Source organism: Arctopsyche grandis, chromosome 12 (genome assembly GCF_051622035.1).
Source record: "Arctopsyche grandis isolate Sample6627 chromosome 12, ASM5162203v2, whole genome shotgun sequence".
Taxonomy (NCBI): domain Eukaryota; kingdom Metazoa; phylum Arthropoda; class Insecta; order Trichoptera; family Hydropsychidae; genus Arctopsyche; species Arctopsyche grandis.
The window spans coordinates 24,432,275-24,448,846 of NC_135366.1; the positions used below are offsets into that span (position 1 = coordinate 24,432,275).

Genomic DNA, 16,572 nt, shown 5'->3' on the forward strand with positions numbered 1-16,572 from the left:
CTCTCTGGAAAATTCAGAATGGAAAAAATCAATTTTCGCCAAAGAAAATCTTGGGTCAAGGCTAAGTCGATTTGATTTGAATTCAAAGGTTCGGTAGATTTTTAGCGTCCAGTACAAAATACTTGAAAGCTCTCGAAACTTCCATTCGATTAGAAGTTCGTTCGAAATAAATTCGATGTACTTATCGCTCCAGTGCCCGGCATTTTCCGACAAAAGTAATATATGTATGCACATATACATATATACAACATAAATGTATAGCACACATTTGTATGTACATATGTATAGGTATAATACATGCCATGATTTAAAATGTATCACTATTGCATTCGTTCTCAATGGATCTTTACATATAAGTAAAAGTCTTAGAATGTAAATACTATTAAACAACTACACCTCGTAGAACACAGCACAGCAATACACGGAAAATACCACTTTTGTTCATACTATACAGCGCTGATCATATTTGGCATGAGCTTGGTTGAGACGAGTGGCACAAATGGTTGTTTCGGACGAGTGAAAAATTGGCTTACAATATTATCACAATATGACGTTTCCGAAAATATTCACATGCGCATGGCAACACTTTCGGTGGTACGGGTGCACTTGCTACTATGACTTCACCTTCTGTGTGAATATTTCCATAATGGGCAAAGAAAATTGATTCTTATTGATACGTTTCGGTAACATGTACTGCTGTATAAGATATAACCCCACTCTAAAGTTCTAAGAAGTCGACCAATAAAGCCCTCAACGTGAGGCTATCACCCCCCAACGAATACAGTCTTAGAGACCCTTTGGTCGGAGAACGAAACGACTATCCAGCAATATAGCAATAGAACAAACGAACATCACTGCACTATCGCAAGGAAAGAAAATAAATTAAAAAGAAAATATATGAGCACTGCTGCATAGTATGAATAGAGGTCTATTCATACTATCCAGCATTGCAAGGCAACAGCCCGGCACAGCAGTGCACGGAAAAGACTACTACTATTCATACTATACAGCAGCGTACGTTCAGACAAGTTTTAGGCAAGTGCAAGACGTAACATATCCATACAAAAAAGGCAGCGTACATATGCATACAAATATACATACATTACAGTGCAATATCGTCGAGTCAACATTGTCACAAATATGACGTTTCAGAAAATATTAATTTGTGCATGCGCACTTTCAGTAGTACACGTGCACTTACTACTATGACGTCACATCGTGCGAGAAAATTTCCACAGTGGCTAAAGAAAACCGGCTTTGCTAGAAACGTAACGGTGACATGTACTATACAATACAATATGAATAGATCGTGTCGATTGCTGCTGTTTAGAATACGTCACATACACATTACGGAACATATGAATGTGTCCAGATAGAATGTATTAGCAAATATTTTTCATATTGCTGTTTAAGTGCAGTTGTCGGCTTGAGCTGTGCTGGCGAAAACAAACCTTAAAATGTGACATATACTACTGTATAGTATGAATAGATTTTGTCGGCGACTACCGTTACTTGTTGTTACGTCTACGCTACGTTATATATGAATGTGTCCGTATAAAATGTGCCAAAGAATAATTTTCTTACTACTAGCTACCGGTACGTGCTGTGCTTTTATAAATAAACCTTAATGTGTTTGGATACGTACGCAATTAGCCAGAGTGATGAATGTGTCCATATAGCTGTGCTAGTATAAACGAACCTCAAAGTGTGAATTTAAATCTATTATACATACATTTATGTATATCTATTCTATTTTAACAAGGCAATGTATTGCCTAAGTTTCACGGCCAAAAATTGTACCAATAACGTGAGACGAATACTCTTTCATACTGTCTTGTTAGAAAATAGACTATAATGTTTTCGCCAATCTATTTTAACGACAGGAGAAGATTGCGTACATTCTTTGAAAAACAATTATCCGAAGTTGAACTTATAAGTTGCGTAACAAATGGCCACCATTGTGTGAGAAATTGTTCTTTTATTAGTTATATTAACTCGACAAAGAACGGAAAAGCCTGTGAGGTGAGAAAAGTTCACTCGAACAAATCCCAACTTGAAAACGTAAATAGCAAAAGCACTCGTACACACTCTTAATATGTACATTTGTACATATAAAGTTTAACGACAGGGCAGCGCCCAGGAAGCAAAAATCAAAGCGGTATTCAAGTTAAACAACATATCTCCGCAAGCACTTTAATTAGAATGAATCCAATCATTGTACATTGTTCACTCCCGTTTTCCCGCTATTTGTCTTCGAGTACCGAATACGTGTACGCGCCAGTCTTTGTACCGCTTCATTGACATTCACGACTCGTGCCAGCTTGTACGTACTATATATTTCGGTATATTGAATTTACAATCCTTCGACATAAAAGGTGTTCATTAAGCGAAGCGACTAAATATGCGATCTATATAAGAATACGGCGAGCCATTGTTCGAACCAATAACCGCTTCCGTTCACAGACCGAAAACAATGAAAAGAATATATTATTCCGAACGAAGTGTGTACGTATATTGCTGAATAGTGGACAAACCCCACAAAAGTGATGAGTCTTCATACAATTTTTTTATTATTTTTGTCGTATTCGGAACTTTTTCAAATGTCATGAAGCGATACCTATCGAGGCATTGGGCGACGCCTGTCGATTGTTTTATAACAGTCAAGGCTTTTCTTTTGACCAAGATACAAAATAAACTCCAATTTAGTAGTGTGGACAGTTATATGGCCAACCAAAATCATACGTTAACCAGCAGCGTGGACTAGTGATTAGGATATTATGCTTTCGAGCAGAGTGGTCACAGTTCGAGTTCCATTAGTGGCTGCTGGCCAGACCTTGGTTTGTGACTCCAGGTGGGTCGCTTATTATCAGAGTTTGCCAATTTTATATGATCATTGTTGAAACGGTTCCTTAACCTCTCCACCGCGTACGACTACTATACATGTCCTAGCGAACATGCCCTCAGCGCGCGAGACACGCATAGATGTCTTGGAATTTCCAACCTGTATAAGAGCCGTCTATTGTGTTAAAATTTTATAACTTGGTTGAAAATATTACTAAATGTATACTTTACCAAATTCAATAGATGGCAGTAGTCAAAAAAAAATAAATATAGGTTGTAAAATTCAAAAAATATTACAACCTATATTTATAGTCGAAACCGCGATAACAAAATCCGCAAAAAAGCAGCCGCGTACAGGGCATGTTCGCTAAATTTGGTGACGCGGGCAAAGGGTTAAAATTGGCAAAAAAAAATCATCCTACCTGCTGTCACAAATCTTCTGTATTATGTAATTTACGTAAAAGTCTAAAATTCATAGATGTCTCAATGGAGTAATTATTTAATTAATGAATGAACTGTTATTTTCGTGTTCTTCAGCTTCTTGAAATACAGTGATTTATGTATGTATTGTATGTATGCTAACCACTAGTCTATGCTTCTGGTTAAATACAGTAAGAAAGCAACCCAACCAAACTACTACATACGCTAAGTAGAAACTACCCAAAACTAACAAACTGGTAGCAACATCATCAATAAGCCAGCAGTGTGGCTTAATGGTAGCGTGTATGTTTAGCACCAAGTGATCAGTGGGTTCGATCCGCCATACTTATGGTTAGATTTGGGGGTATTTGTAACTCCAAATCGATCGTTTCTTATCAAATTTGCCAATTTTATCCGATCATTGTTGAAACGGTTCCTCAAAATTGGCAAAAAAATCATCTTTCCTGTTGTCACAAATCTTCTGTATTTATTGTGTGTATAATTTGTAAAAATTATGTACAAAATATAAATCCATAGATGTCTCAATGGATTAATTATGTAATTAATTAATTAATTAATTGTTATTTCGTGCTCTTCAGCTTGTGGAAATACAGTGATTTATGTAATAAAAAATGCTGCATTGTTTGTATTTAATTGTCCAGGAAGGCGCATTGGGGTCTTCCTGTCAAGCCTTTCTGGTATACATATATCTATGTAAAATAAATATGCACTTAGCACGTGCAAGTACACCCAAATTCAGTTTGGGGAACACCCACTGAGTACGGTCACAGCGGGAAGCCAAGAACAAATGACATCCCATACCACTCAGTGTGTTTTCGTCCTTAAAGTTATGTAAGTTTCTCCGAAGTTAAAAATTTATATATGTAATTGTATGAATAAACAAACGATGTTTGCTGTATAAATGAATTTTTTATTTATACCAGCAACGACAAAACCAGCCTAGAAAGATATTCAAACATCAAACCGAATTGATCAAAACCTGTCTGGTCGGAACGTAAAAACTTTCTTGAAAACTCCAAGCACCCCACCTGGAGACAATTCCGTGTGATTTATATATACAAATTTTATTTCGAGCCCAAGAAGAGGCTCTCACGTTGAATATTTGAGTGCACATTTTGGCGGAATTTTCCCGAGTTGAAGGTTTCCCGCGTGTACACTAAGGACTTTCCCGGACGAGTCGGAAAATTCTAACACAGCGCGTGCGTAGCGCGTCTCGCGTAATTCCGACACCCACGTGAATACTTGCCGTGCTACGAACACTTTTATCAACGCATTCCGTAACGTGCATAGCGAGAATTATGCAACAGCCGCTATCTGCATACATACATACATACATATAAGTTATATGTATAATATTTGTGCGAGTTGAACTGTAATATGTGTATATGTTTGGTGCGTTGTTTCCTGTATACACACGCCTAATAGCGAATCGATATTTTCGTCATTTTTATAATATTCGAGTCCATGAATTCGTAGCTCGTTAGAGTTGTAGTGAAAATAATAATGAAAATATTCGCGTTATGGCCGTTTCGTGTATACTTTTCAATTCCGATACTATCGATATTGGACTTTTCAATCTCGGTTATACATATACAAAATAGATTCATTTTTCGAAAACGTTGTTTCATATTTTTTATATGAAAGGTAATGTATAAATTTTGATGACAATAGGCAACATTAGAAACAATATATGTACGTATATAATTTGATTATATTATACATAATTGTATACATTATTGTACATATTATATGTACGTATATAATTTGATTATATTATACATAATTGTATACATTATTGTACATATTATATGTATGTACGTATATAATTTGAATATCATGATTCAATTTATGCAGCAAGATTTTAAATCAAATACTATTTTTTGTTTTACCTATACTATACATATGTATAAAGATTAATGTTAATTTATCTTTCCGATATAAAAATCTAGAGTTTTCAATTAAGAACCAACAAATTGGATATACTCTCTGTTGGGATTCTACATAACTTAGAACGTATGTATGTATGTATGTACATATGTATATAGAAAGTAATATTTTACACACTTCTGTTACATATTATATAAATTAGGTTTTACTTTTGATTTGTGAATCAATTTTTTTAATTATAATATGTATCATATTGTAATTTAGAGATTAGATGTTTGTCAACTACTGGTTTACTAGCGCTGTTCACCTGATCTCGCGTTCGCGCCAAAATGCCTTGACGTATGAATAATCTGTATACAACAGCCAATAAGATATCGCGACCCATCGACCAATGAGCTCCTCTGTTCGAAGAATACCCGATGGGTATATGCCCGATACTTCATTCGGAGCTGGCAGGCCGATGGATCAAGAACAATTAACTACCTCACTGGCTGCGTCTTTCACTTCGAATTTGGAAACCCTTCTACACGTCCGCGCTACAATATAATATAGTTTTTTTATTCCAAATTGACCTTTTTTCATTTCCCCTTTTCAACATCAATTTGAAGTGAAAAAAGATGAATTTGAAATGAAAAAGGTTTAATTTGAAATTAATAGGGGCCAATTTGAAATTAATAAAGGTCAATTTGAAATGAAAAAGAGTCAATTTAGAATGAAAAACTTATAGATAATAAATATAATCATATATTAGATACGGGTCTACGAGACGAGACAGAATGTTAAATTACAGAAGGCAAAGATCGAAAATCGAATGATCTTAAGTCGAAAGATCAAAAAAAATGGTGCATGGTAAACGGTACATACTCACGTACATACTCACTTAATTTGCGCGAGCAGGATACAACAGGAAGAAGAGGAACGTGCTTTTCCTCCCGTATTCTGCGCGCGCACATTAATACGGGAGGAAAAGCCTGTATTAAGTGAGTACGTCATTATGTACCGTTTACCATGCACCATTTTTTTTTTTGATCTTTCGACTTAAGATCTTTCGATTTTCGATCTTTGCCTTCCGATATTTGCGTTTTCTGTAATTTAACATTCTGTCTCGTCACGGAGACCGATTAGATACATACATATATTATGTATATTTTGCATACGAATACCAGTCTTGATTTACACGGCAATAATGCAAAAACAATACATTATGTAAAATATATGTTGGATTTAGTTTTCTAGCTTAGAATAATGCACGTGTAAATGATTAGATTGGCATGCATGAGTTGAAGAATGGTTTAGTTGTCATCTTCTACATTTCGTAATTTCTGAAAATCTCTTTGTATTTTTTTTATTGTTATTTTTTTTCATTTAATTTACATACATATATATTTATGTATGTATTACAAACCCCTTAGGTATATCGGCTTTGCCGCTTGCCTTAAATATGTTAAATAAATAAATAAATGAGAGGCTTAACGAACGATCAGATCGTTCTGGCCTTCCGCCGAATAAAAAATGTTTTAAACCAAGTATTTAAATTTAACCCTTCCTTACCGAAGTGGGGTATGCAAGTGCCCCAATTTTTACGTTTTTCGTGATAACTATGTCGTTTTCAAAGCTATACACCCTATATTTCTTGTAATCTTAGAATGTAATAATAAGAATAAGAATAAGAAATTTATTTTAATAAAATATGATTTAAAAAAGGGATACAACGTAAAAAAATACATTTATACATTTCTACGTTCCAAAGTATGATTTAAAGGCGGTAGCGATAAATCATGTTTTTGAATTTGACTGTTCGCTTGCATATTCTTGTTGATCGATGAATCAATGCGAGTGAAAGAGACAGCTATATTTTCGTAATCTTTTAAGTATTGTTTTCGTCGCTTTTGGCACGTGGCTATTAAGTCATGCAGTCGCCTGTTGGCCTTACCTATGTGCGTTTGCCTGTTGATGCTTGTCGTTAATTTTTAATACAAAAATAGTCTATAGGATTAAAATTTCTTTATGTGGATGTATAAAATGATTAATAAGATATATATTGAACCCATTTGTATTGAGAAAAGCTGTATTTTGATTAAAAAATACTGGGTTCTCTAAAAAATACTCGTTCGATCTCGGGGCTCCGTCCTTCAAAGGTTAAACGAGTATTATATTACTCTGCGGCCTATGTCTCCTGACATCCAGATCCTACATATCCATTCGCTAAGCTACCTCTAAATAAATATGAAGTTTTCGACTCACTTACAAGCACTTCAATAATAAAACATATGTGATTATTTTTCAACTAACAAATGTACACCTATGTACATATATAATGTTTGTACCATCATTTGATAAGTTTAGTCTTTAGGTAACAATCAATGTTTCGCGGAACTTGTATTGCACGTGTATAAATGCACATAATTAACCGCAAAATGGCGCATTTTTGCCGATAGTACCCGCATGAAACAGCATTCGCTTTACACGTTGCAAACGTTAACGGTTTGTTTTAAGTGCGGGTCAATATGGAGCTGTCAGGAGAGAAGTGACGTAACCCACGGAATTTTAAACCGAGATAAAAGTGTTTGGAAATGTTTACAAATGTTTTTCCTCACCACGCTAAAAATCAACCAAAAGGTCATTTATAACACAACAAACTTAAGTGAAGTACTTCTTACTATTTAGAACGGGAATAGCAATACTATAAAATACAGATTATTTGAAACTCGCCTTAAAAAATATGTCGTAATTAGTACATTTTTCACATTCATATATGGACTTCCTGCATCTGTTTTATAAATGAATAAATGCTTTAAAACTGTAAAGCAGATGGTTACAGTTGAATAGATTATATACATATGTACATATGTACATGCATAGCACTCAGACCACACCTATTGACGTACATATTGAACATATATAGGTACCTTCAATCTGCATATGCTTTACAGTTTTGAAACAACTGAATTATAAACTATATCTATAACTTAATACACCCATATATACTAACTTGAAAAAACTGCATGCCATAAATAATATTCCATTTATTATAGACATTACTATCAAACTAACTAGTAGATTATATGACAGAATCACTAATAACCATACTAACACACTTGTGAAGAGTCTCGGTGATTACAACAAAATGTCTATACCCTTCAGGTATAAACACAAATTACCTAAACACAATCTTCTTTAGGTCATCGACTTTATAGAGAGTCTTTAATTAATATTATGTATTAGATGTATTATGAGCATTTATAAGAATTGTAAATAGGTTTTTGAGCTCTTTTTCCTATTATGCCGTACATTAACATTATAATAATATAATACTGTGATTACTAAGAAAATTAAATTAAATTTGTAAAATAGAATGTGATCAGTAGATCAGTAGCTATTAAAATAGATATAATATATAAGAACATAATTTAGTAATAATAAAAAGCATTTAAAAATCAAAATATCTATAACTTATGTTTATAATATATTAAACAGTTCATCCGGTCCATAACTAATCTGTATATACAATATTATATTATTATAATATAATATTGTATATACAGATTGGTTATTGTTACTCGAGCTCATGAATGAAGTTTTAGTTTTAAGAAGTTTTTGCATATATGTATGTATGTATATATGTATATAATATAATATAAACATACAGAGACGATTTAAGTTTTAAGATTCAGTTTAGATCAAGTTTAAGTTTCCTTGCAATAACAATAATATTATCCATATGATATAGTGCGTGAAGGGAGACTCAGTAAACTAAAACCATTTCATAATAGCGATTTTCAACACGTGTTTCGCAAACAGTTCTATAACAATTCGATAAAATATTCTTGTTAAATTTTATAATATTATTTGAGTAATAAACAATTAAAATCTGACAAAACGAGTGGGAAGTTGAACAAACAAGGCTAATGGCTATTGGCAGTGGGCGAGCTGTCACCTTCTCCAACATTTTTGGATTCTCAAACGTGAATCGTGATTCGACACAATTGAAATCGCTATCGGCGGCCAAACCTCGCAAAATGGCATAGTTCCAAAGCGATCGGATGAGTGCAGAAAGTTTGTCAAGACTAGTCGACGAAGTGAAACTAACAAAAACCTTGTAATAAAAAGATCGGTAACTCTAAATAAAGTCACTCTAAATAAAGAAATTAATCTTAGATTGGTAAAACTGAAACATTAAACATATAATCTTATATATAATTTCGAAAGAGACTTCTATGACGACGATTCGATATGTTTGAGTAATATTTTTTTTCGATTCAAATAAATTTAATAAAATAACAAATGAATATTTACTATTAGATTCGCCATGTTGTTTATATTACAAATACTGAGCGAAGCCGGGTAAAACAACTAGTATTATATAAAGATGTACAACACATGCATATGTACTAACTATTCAATACAAATGCTGATACTTGGTTATTAAATAATAAAATTATTATTATAACTTCAGACGATATAAATAATAGTGCAATCCCTTTGAAGTTATGTATAGTCCATATACATAAATATATAAATAATACAAATGACATATTTGGCCAAAAATCAATATATATCGTGTATTACATTACATGAAGCTAGACGCCAAATTTAAAATTTATATATACATATGAGAGTTAAAACTATAAATATTTAAATATTAGAGATAACGAGAACCTATAGAGCAAATTTTATAAAATATAGAGTGAATTATAGGCGTTTAAACAATTAAAATCTGATATGGCCATATCAAGGCGAAAAGGTTGAAAATAGATTATGGTAACTTGCCGTCACCGTCATAGACGTCACCGTACCCGAGATTCTGGATATTTCATACGCATTGTATACGATATTTTATCTCCAACGTAATGGCAGACGATACATTAACGTATATTGATGACCAAAATGAGCAATATGGCAAAGTATGAAAACGATCGGATAAGAGATAAGAGATATAAAAAATGATCACTAACACGAAAACCATGTGAACTGTATAAGAGGCAAGTAAAAATAAAATTAGTCGAAAGAATAATAAATATTCAAATATAAATGTAGTTATATCTAAAAATGATGCATATAGTCATTTTGATACGTAAATGTTCCTTTAAAAGCGTTTCAAATTCGAAATTATATAGTTTTGCAAATATTGTTTGAAATTTTTATTTGTCTTAAAAGATCGTTAATAACAATTTAACTTATTTTATTTTTTATATATTATATTCAAGAAGCTACTGATCCAGTGATCATTATTTACATAATTTACACATTATTATTTGATCTATATACATATATGTACATACATACATACATACATAGTATCCATTAATGAAGTTTTGTGATATTGATAAAATTTAGCCTCGATATTTTGACTGATTTTGATAATTTAAGCAACGTTAATCCTATTAAACTGAAACTTTGTCTTGATGAACGAAATGGTTATCGTTACGTTGTACTTTTTTTCAAACTCTCGACCGGAAGTGTTACCTTCCCTTTCTCCACTTTTTTTTATATTTTTGGGATTAAATTATCTCCTATATACCGCTTAATTGATTGGGGTGGAACTTTTGGTGTATGGTTAATCTAATATATAATTTCGAAAAAAACTTTGTATATACGTATATATATAACCTTGGTTGGTTGGTTCGTAAACAACACATTTTTTTTTTTCGATTCATAGGCACCGGTTCGATTTTTTTTTCGATTCAAAGGATTCGAAAGTCCTGGGGGCGAAGTCCCGAGCGGCACCGGAGGCGAAGGCGCCGAGGGTGAAGGCGCCTTCGCTTGGGGGGGGGGGGGGCACCGGATTCTGGTATAAATATAATTTCGAAAGAGACTTAGTATGTTTGTTTTTTCGTGACAGTCAATTTAATAAAAAAAACAAATGAGTATCCAAATAAATTTATATAAAATAAATTTAATAAAATGATTATTATTAGATTAGTCATGTTTAAGCGGTTTATATTACAAATGCCGGGCGAAGCTGGGTAAAACAACTAGTTTATTATTAATAGAACTTTTGGCTGGAAATAGTATTTTTGCTTTTGAGTTTATTATCAAACTGAAATTTCATGTCTGCAAGTTTCAGCTTGTTTTTTTTAACAATGATTAAATATATGCTTCGTAATAAATCGAATTTAATATTTTCAATTCGGCAAGAAGTTTTAAACTAGGTATACATAATTTTACCTATAATGCATGCACATAATTCACTAAAAAAAACATAGAACTACAGACATACATACACGTCGTTTTAAATACCTAACATATGTACATATATGTATGTACATACGTAGCCAAGCGATTTTTATTTATCAGTAGAGAAGTCGTGAGAAGTCATTTTATTTTTACCATACATACAGGTACTGTAACAGATTGCCCTAAATCGACAAACACGACCAAACTTGTATATACTATATTTGTATAATAAGTATAAATAAATTTGAAATTTTAACGCGAATTTCATGAATTTGGTTGTTTGTAATACAACCAATGGATCAGAGTGTAACATAAACTTTCAAACGCTTGTATCGAAAACATATACGTATTAGGGATTCTAATACTGCTACTACCGAAACCGGATTTTAGTCGAAATTCAGCCTCCGATATTACCAGTATTACTACCGGTAGTACCTAAATATTTTATTTTCGGTTTTATGTACGGTTAGAAGGACTGGACAAATAATTTTGTAATTAATTAAATTAATTGTTTAAAATAAACAATTGACAAATAATTAGTGATTAACCGACAATAAGCCTATAATTATTATTAAAGATCTGTATTTTAATTTTCTATTGCTATTTTCCCTATTCGATCATTAAATTAAATTAGTTGTCAGTAATATATCAAAATGGTCAGATATTATTATAAATAGTCTGTATTTATTGGTCAGTATGTTCGTGGTCAGTTAATCAATTGAATGGTCAGAAATTAATTAATTAGTCATTTATTTAAAAGGGTTAGTATGTATTTAAATGAAACAGTTAGTAATGCAAAAGAAGGACACTGAATGAACAGTTCTAAGATGTGTCTTTAAAATAATTGTACTACATGAAAACAGAAATTAAATCACTTTAAAAATACATAAAATAATTTAAAAAGGGGCTTGAAACTATAAAATGACATGCAAATATCTACATATATATTTTAAGATTGAAAAAAGACGCACTGAAATTCCAAAATTGGTTTTGGTCAAGTAGAAAAGTGGTTTTTGGACTACATATAACGAAATACCAGTATCAGAGAATTCAGCATAATGTCGTGTCTCGCAATGTAAAGTTTTATATTTTACTGACCGCTTTTACTAATCCTTACTCACCTTTTTTGTATTTAGCTACTGACCACAAAAATTGTTGGCATTAAAATTAATGTTTTATTGTTTTTTAATTACTTTAATTCTATTGCGCCAATTGCTCAAATACCGGTGATATTTGTACTACCGATAGTGCTTTTTGTTTTCTATAATACCGGTAATGGCAAATTTCGGTATTTTTGGACGCCCTAGTTCATATGTATGCATTAGGGCAGCGGTTTCCAAACTGGGAGGCGAGCCTCCTAGGCGAGGCGCGGACTATTGCCAGGGAAGGCACCAAAACTTTTTAATAAAAAAATAATTTTCATACCATAATATCTACAAATTAATAAAACTTCATATCTTAACAGTAAAAATTCAATGCATGAATGTTTATTTTTATTTTTCTTTCATTTTTATATATGTATACATTTAATTCCTATAAAAAATTATACGGAGAGGAAGATTTTAAAAATTGCGCCTTTACAAACGCTCTGTTTCGGTAATGCACAAAACGATACGATATTGACCACTTGGATTATTTAGTGCTGCATTTTTCAAATTATTTCAAAGACCTTGATTTCTCAAAGTTTTTGTGGATACAGAATCCATTTAACTACAATGAAGAAGACGAATTCGAGCTGACAACCATGGAAAAAGAAAAATTGATAGAATTATCATGCGATAGCTCACTAAAACAAAAGTTTCAAAATGAAACCATAATAAAATTTTGGATGAATCTTAGTGGAGAGTATGAATCATTATATTGCAAAGCAATGCAAGTGCTTCTACCGTTTGTAACGTCTTATTTATGCGAAACGGGCTTTTCGGCACTAGCTGCAATAAAAACCAAATATCGAGCCAGGTTAATAGTCGAAAAGGAGTTACGAGTGGCACTCTCCATATTGACCCCAAGATTTGATAAACTTTGTGCCAATAAACATCAACATCCTTCGCATTAAATTTTGATATGTTAGATGTAGTTTAATTCGTAATTTAATATAAAAATAAATAAACGTGTTCGTATAAATTTATATTAGAGCAAAACCTTTTTATTATTCTGTCTATTTAAGTGTTAAGTATTATTTTTTTAAATAAAGGTTTATTATTTAAAACGTGTCTATATTATTATATATATTAAAAAATAAAAGGTAGGAAGGCGCGGAATAATTTTTTTTTTAGGGAGGCGTAGTAGCATAAAGTTTGGAAACCGCTGCATTAGGGACTCTACTCGGGTTGATTCGGGACAGAAATGATATAATTCCCGGGAAATATTACTTACATACATACAAAGTCTCTTTCGAAATTATATATTAGATTATGCATTGTCCTATTTAGTCATATTTTAGTATTTATTCTTTTATTTTTCATTTGTTTGTCTATATGTACTAGATATTGCTTGAATGGTACCCGAGAGAATGCAAAAGGGTAAAAGGAAGACCGCAAGGAAGATGGGTGAACGAAATTAGGAAAATGTGCGGGGTGAGATGGATGAGTGTTGCGCAAAACAGAGACGGGTGGAAGCGTGTTGGAGAGGCCTTCATCCAGCAGTGGATGGCGAGTGGCTGTAAATGATGATGATGATGTACTAGATATATTATGTATTTTGTAAAAATCTATAATTAGGCTCAGATGTTAAATTGGTTATATTTATTCTTTATTTTTATGAATTTCTACATCAGCGGCCTGTTGATTTTTCAATTAATAAATAAATACAAATGTCCCGGGAATTCAAAAGGTATGGAAAATTAGAAACCCAAGTTTGTACACAGTAAACCATAGTGCCGATTTAGGGTGACCTGTCATGTCACTATGGCGTATTATACATATGTACATACATTGAAGAAAAAAAAGTAACAACACAAAATATCACCTCCAACGGAGCAGATGCTTCGTTGCTCCGACCGAGATCAACTATGTAAGTAAGGTCAGAAAAAGGTCCTCGGCGACCGTCGACGGCGTTATCGTTTGACAGCCGGTCAGTGTTGTACGAGGGCCCGCCGGCGAACGTGGCGAGCGTCAGTGAGTGTCGAGTCGTGTCGGCGAACGGAAGTACGCGGCGATCGACCGGTGCGCGCGACAGTGCGGGCCCGGCCGCCGCGCCGAACGGCCGAAGCCCGCCGTCTACAAACCTCATCTGTCATCCTCTGGATCCTCCAAATCCTGTGGAAGGTCCTGGCGGGGTCCCCGGACACCAGGTGAGTGCGTGCCTGAGGAAAATCGCCGGAAACGGAAGCCGCGTAGACGCCGGAAAAGCGCGCAGACGTTCGAGCGGCGCGGTCCGCTCTAGTATACACAGACGCACGTGGATACTCTCCATGTATATAGACTTCAGTTTAGTTCGATAGTGATACAAGTCCGTTACAAATGCTTTTTAAGTACGTATATTATATGATTTGACGTTGAAATTTGAATTAAACTAATCAGAAGTCTGCGTAAGATGGAGGAAAATTTAATAGCAGTTCTGGTTTGCTGTTTGTATTATATAGTTTATTTCTTTGGTTTATGTCGAAATGTGTTGGAATGTTTGAATCCTCGTCATCATAGGTCAAAGTGGATGATTGTTGTGCCGGTCATAATATACTATAACGTAATATACCAGAGCGAAAAATACAAATTTTGGATAACCCGTGGAAAACTTGCGTCATATCAAAGAAATGTTAAATAACTGAATATTGGAGATAAAAATGAGCCAAAATAAAATAAAAGTGCCAAAAATCCAAAATTGGATTAATGCCAGAAATACGTTCTACGTGTATGCCAGTGAAAATATTTTAAAATATGGTCTAAGTCCCCAAAATCGTACTTAAAGAGTGTATATCAAAAGTAAGTTGTATTTCTTGTACCTACATATGTATTATACATATATAATGTATTGAAAAAACCGATATATCTCCGAATCCAAAAAAATGGCACTAAGGTACTTTTTTTATTTCCAATGTTTAAATTTTAAAAGAAATCAGCAATTTTAATGTCCTTTGCATCCAATTAATTTATCGGCAAAAATCACGATAAGGTAAATTTTTTAACTTTTTCTTTTATTTAATTTTAAAATTTCTTTTATTTAATTAATAATTTCGATTTCTTGACGATAACAAAAAATAATAAACGCTTAATATTCACCTATTGAAATTTAATTGGTTCATTTATAATTAATTTGACTTGTTAATAAGCATTCAAAATTGCCGTTTTGTCGGAAAATCCTATATAACATTCATATCAGCCAATTCATGAAAGTAGGCTGTTCATGAAATCATCACTTTTTTAATGCTCCCACCGTTATTTTAATCACAAAAGTTACTAATAACCTTCTTTAATATCGATTTTTATTTTAAATTTAAAAAATGCCGAAAAATAAGATCAAAATGTCAAACGTTAAAGCATTAATATTTTAAATAAATGTAACAAACGTTAAAGCTTTAATATTTTAAATAAATTTTCAATACAAATCATTTTTATTCGCAAAAGTGAAATATGTATGTATGTGTATACATATGCACCAATTTACCTACAATCACTTTAAATTGTTTTAAATTTTATTGTAATTATTTTGACTTATTTATTCAATTATTTATAAAAAAAAATAGCTGCTAACTGCAGTGGTGTGTTAGATATATTCAAAATTATATTTTGTATAAATTTAAATTATTTAATAAATACGCTTTTGATAATATTCTTTAACTATAGAGTAGCCAAATATTAAAAAAAATACTAGAAATAAAATACTTAATAATTAATAATTTCATATTAAACATGTAGTAATGATCTTTGACTTTTTCTTAATCTTGACATCATACAAAAAAATGTTAGAAACCTCTTATTTATTATTTGCGAAGATACTTATTATTTAAAAATATATATAAAACTACTTAAATTCCATAAAATAAGATAATAAGAAATTTTACTTCATAAATAAACAATAATATTTCAATTGACAATGTCTTCACTACCCACTCACTATAAGAAATACGTGTCACAAAAATATTCAACTGTTTAAAATATTAAATTGTTTAACATTTATAATGATGATAATATATAATATTAATTGACATTACTTTATTTCGTACGATTAATTAAATTTCAATTATATAATACCATTCTTTATATTACATAGGCATATTGTATGTATATG

At 32.3% G+C, this 16,572-nt stretch overlaps 2 protein-coding genes across 3 annotated transcripts in view; one reads left to right on the forward strand and one right to left on the reverse strand.

The window, feature by feature from the left end:
- LOC143920170 (uncharacterized) overlaps positions 1-16,572 on the reverse strand; it is a 156,958-nt gene that overhangs the window by 22,945 nt on the left and 117,441 nt on the right. The window lies entirely within an intron of this gene.
- Positions 14,422-16,572, forward strand: part of LOC143920171 (carbohydrate sulfotransferase 11-like) — a 108,050-nt gene continuing 105,899 nt past the window's right edge. Inside the window, exon 1 of the mRNA XM_077442896.1 lies at positions 14,422-14,638. The gene's annotated coding sequence lies outside the window, so the exon portion shown is untranslated. The remainder of the gene's footprint in view (positions 14,639-16,572) is intronic.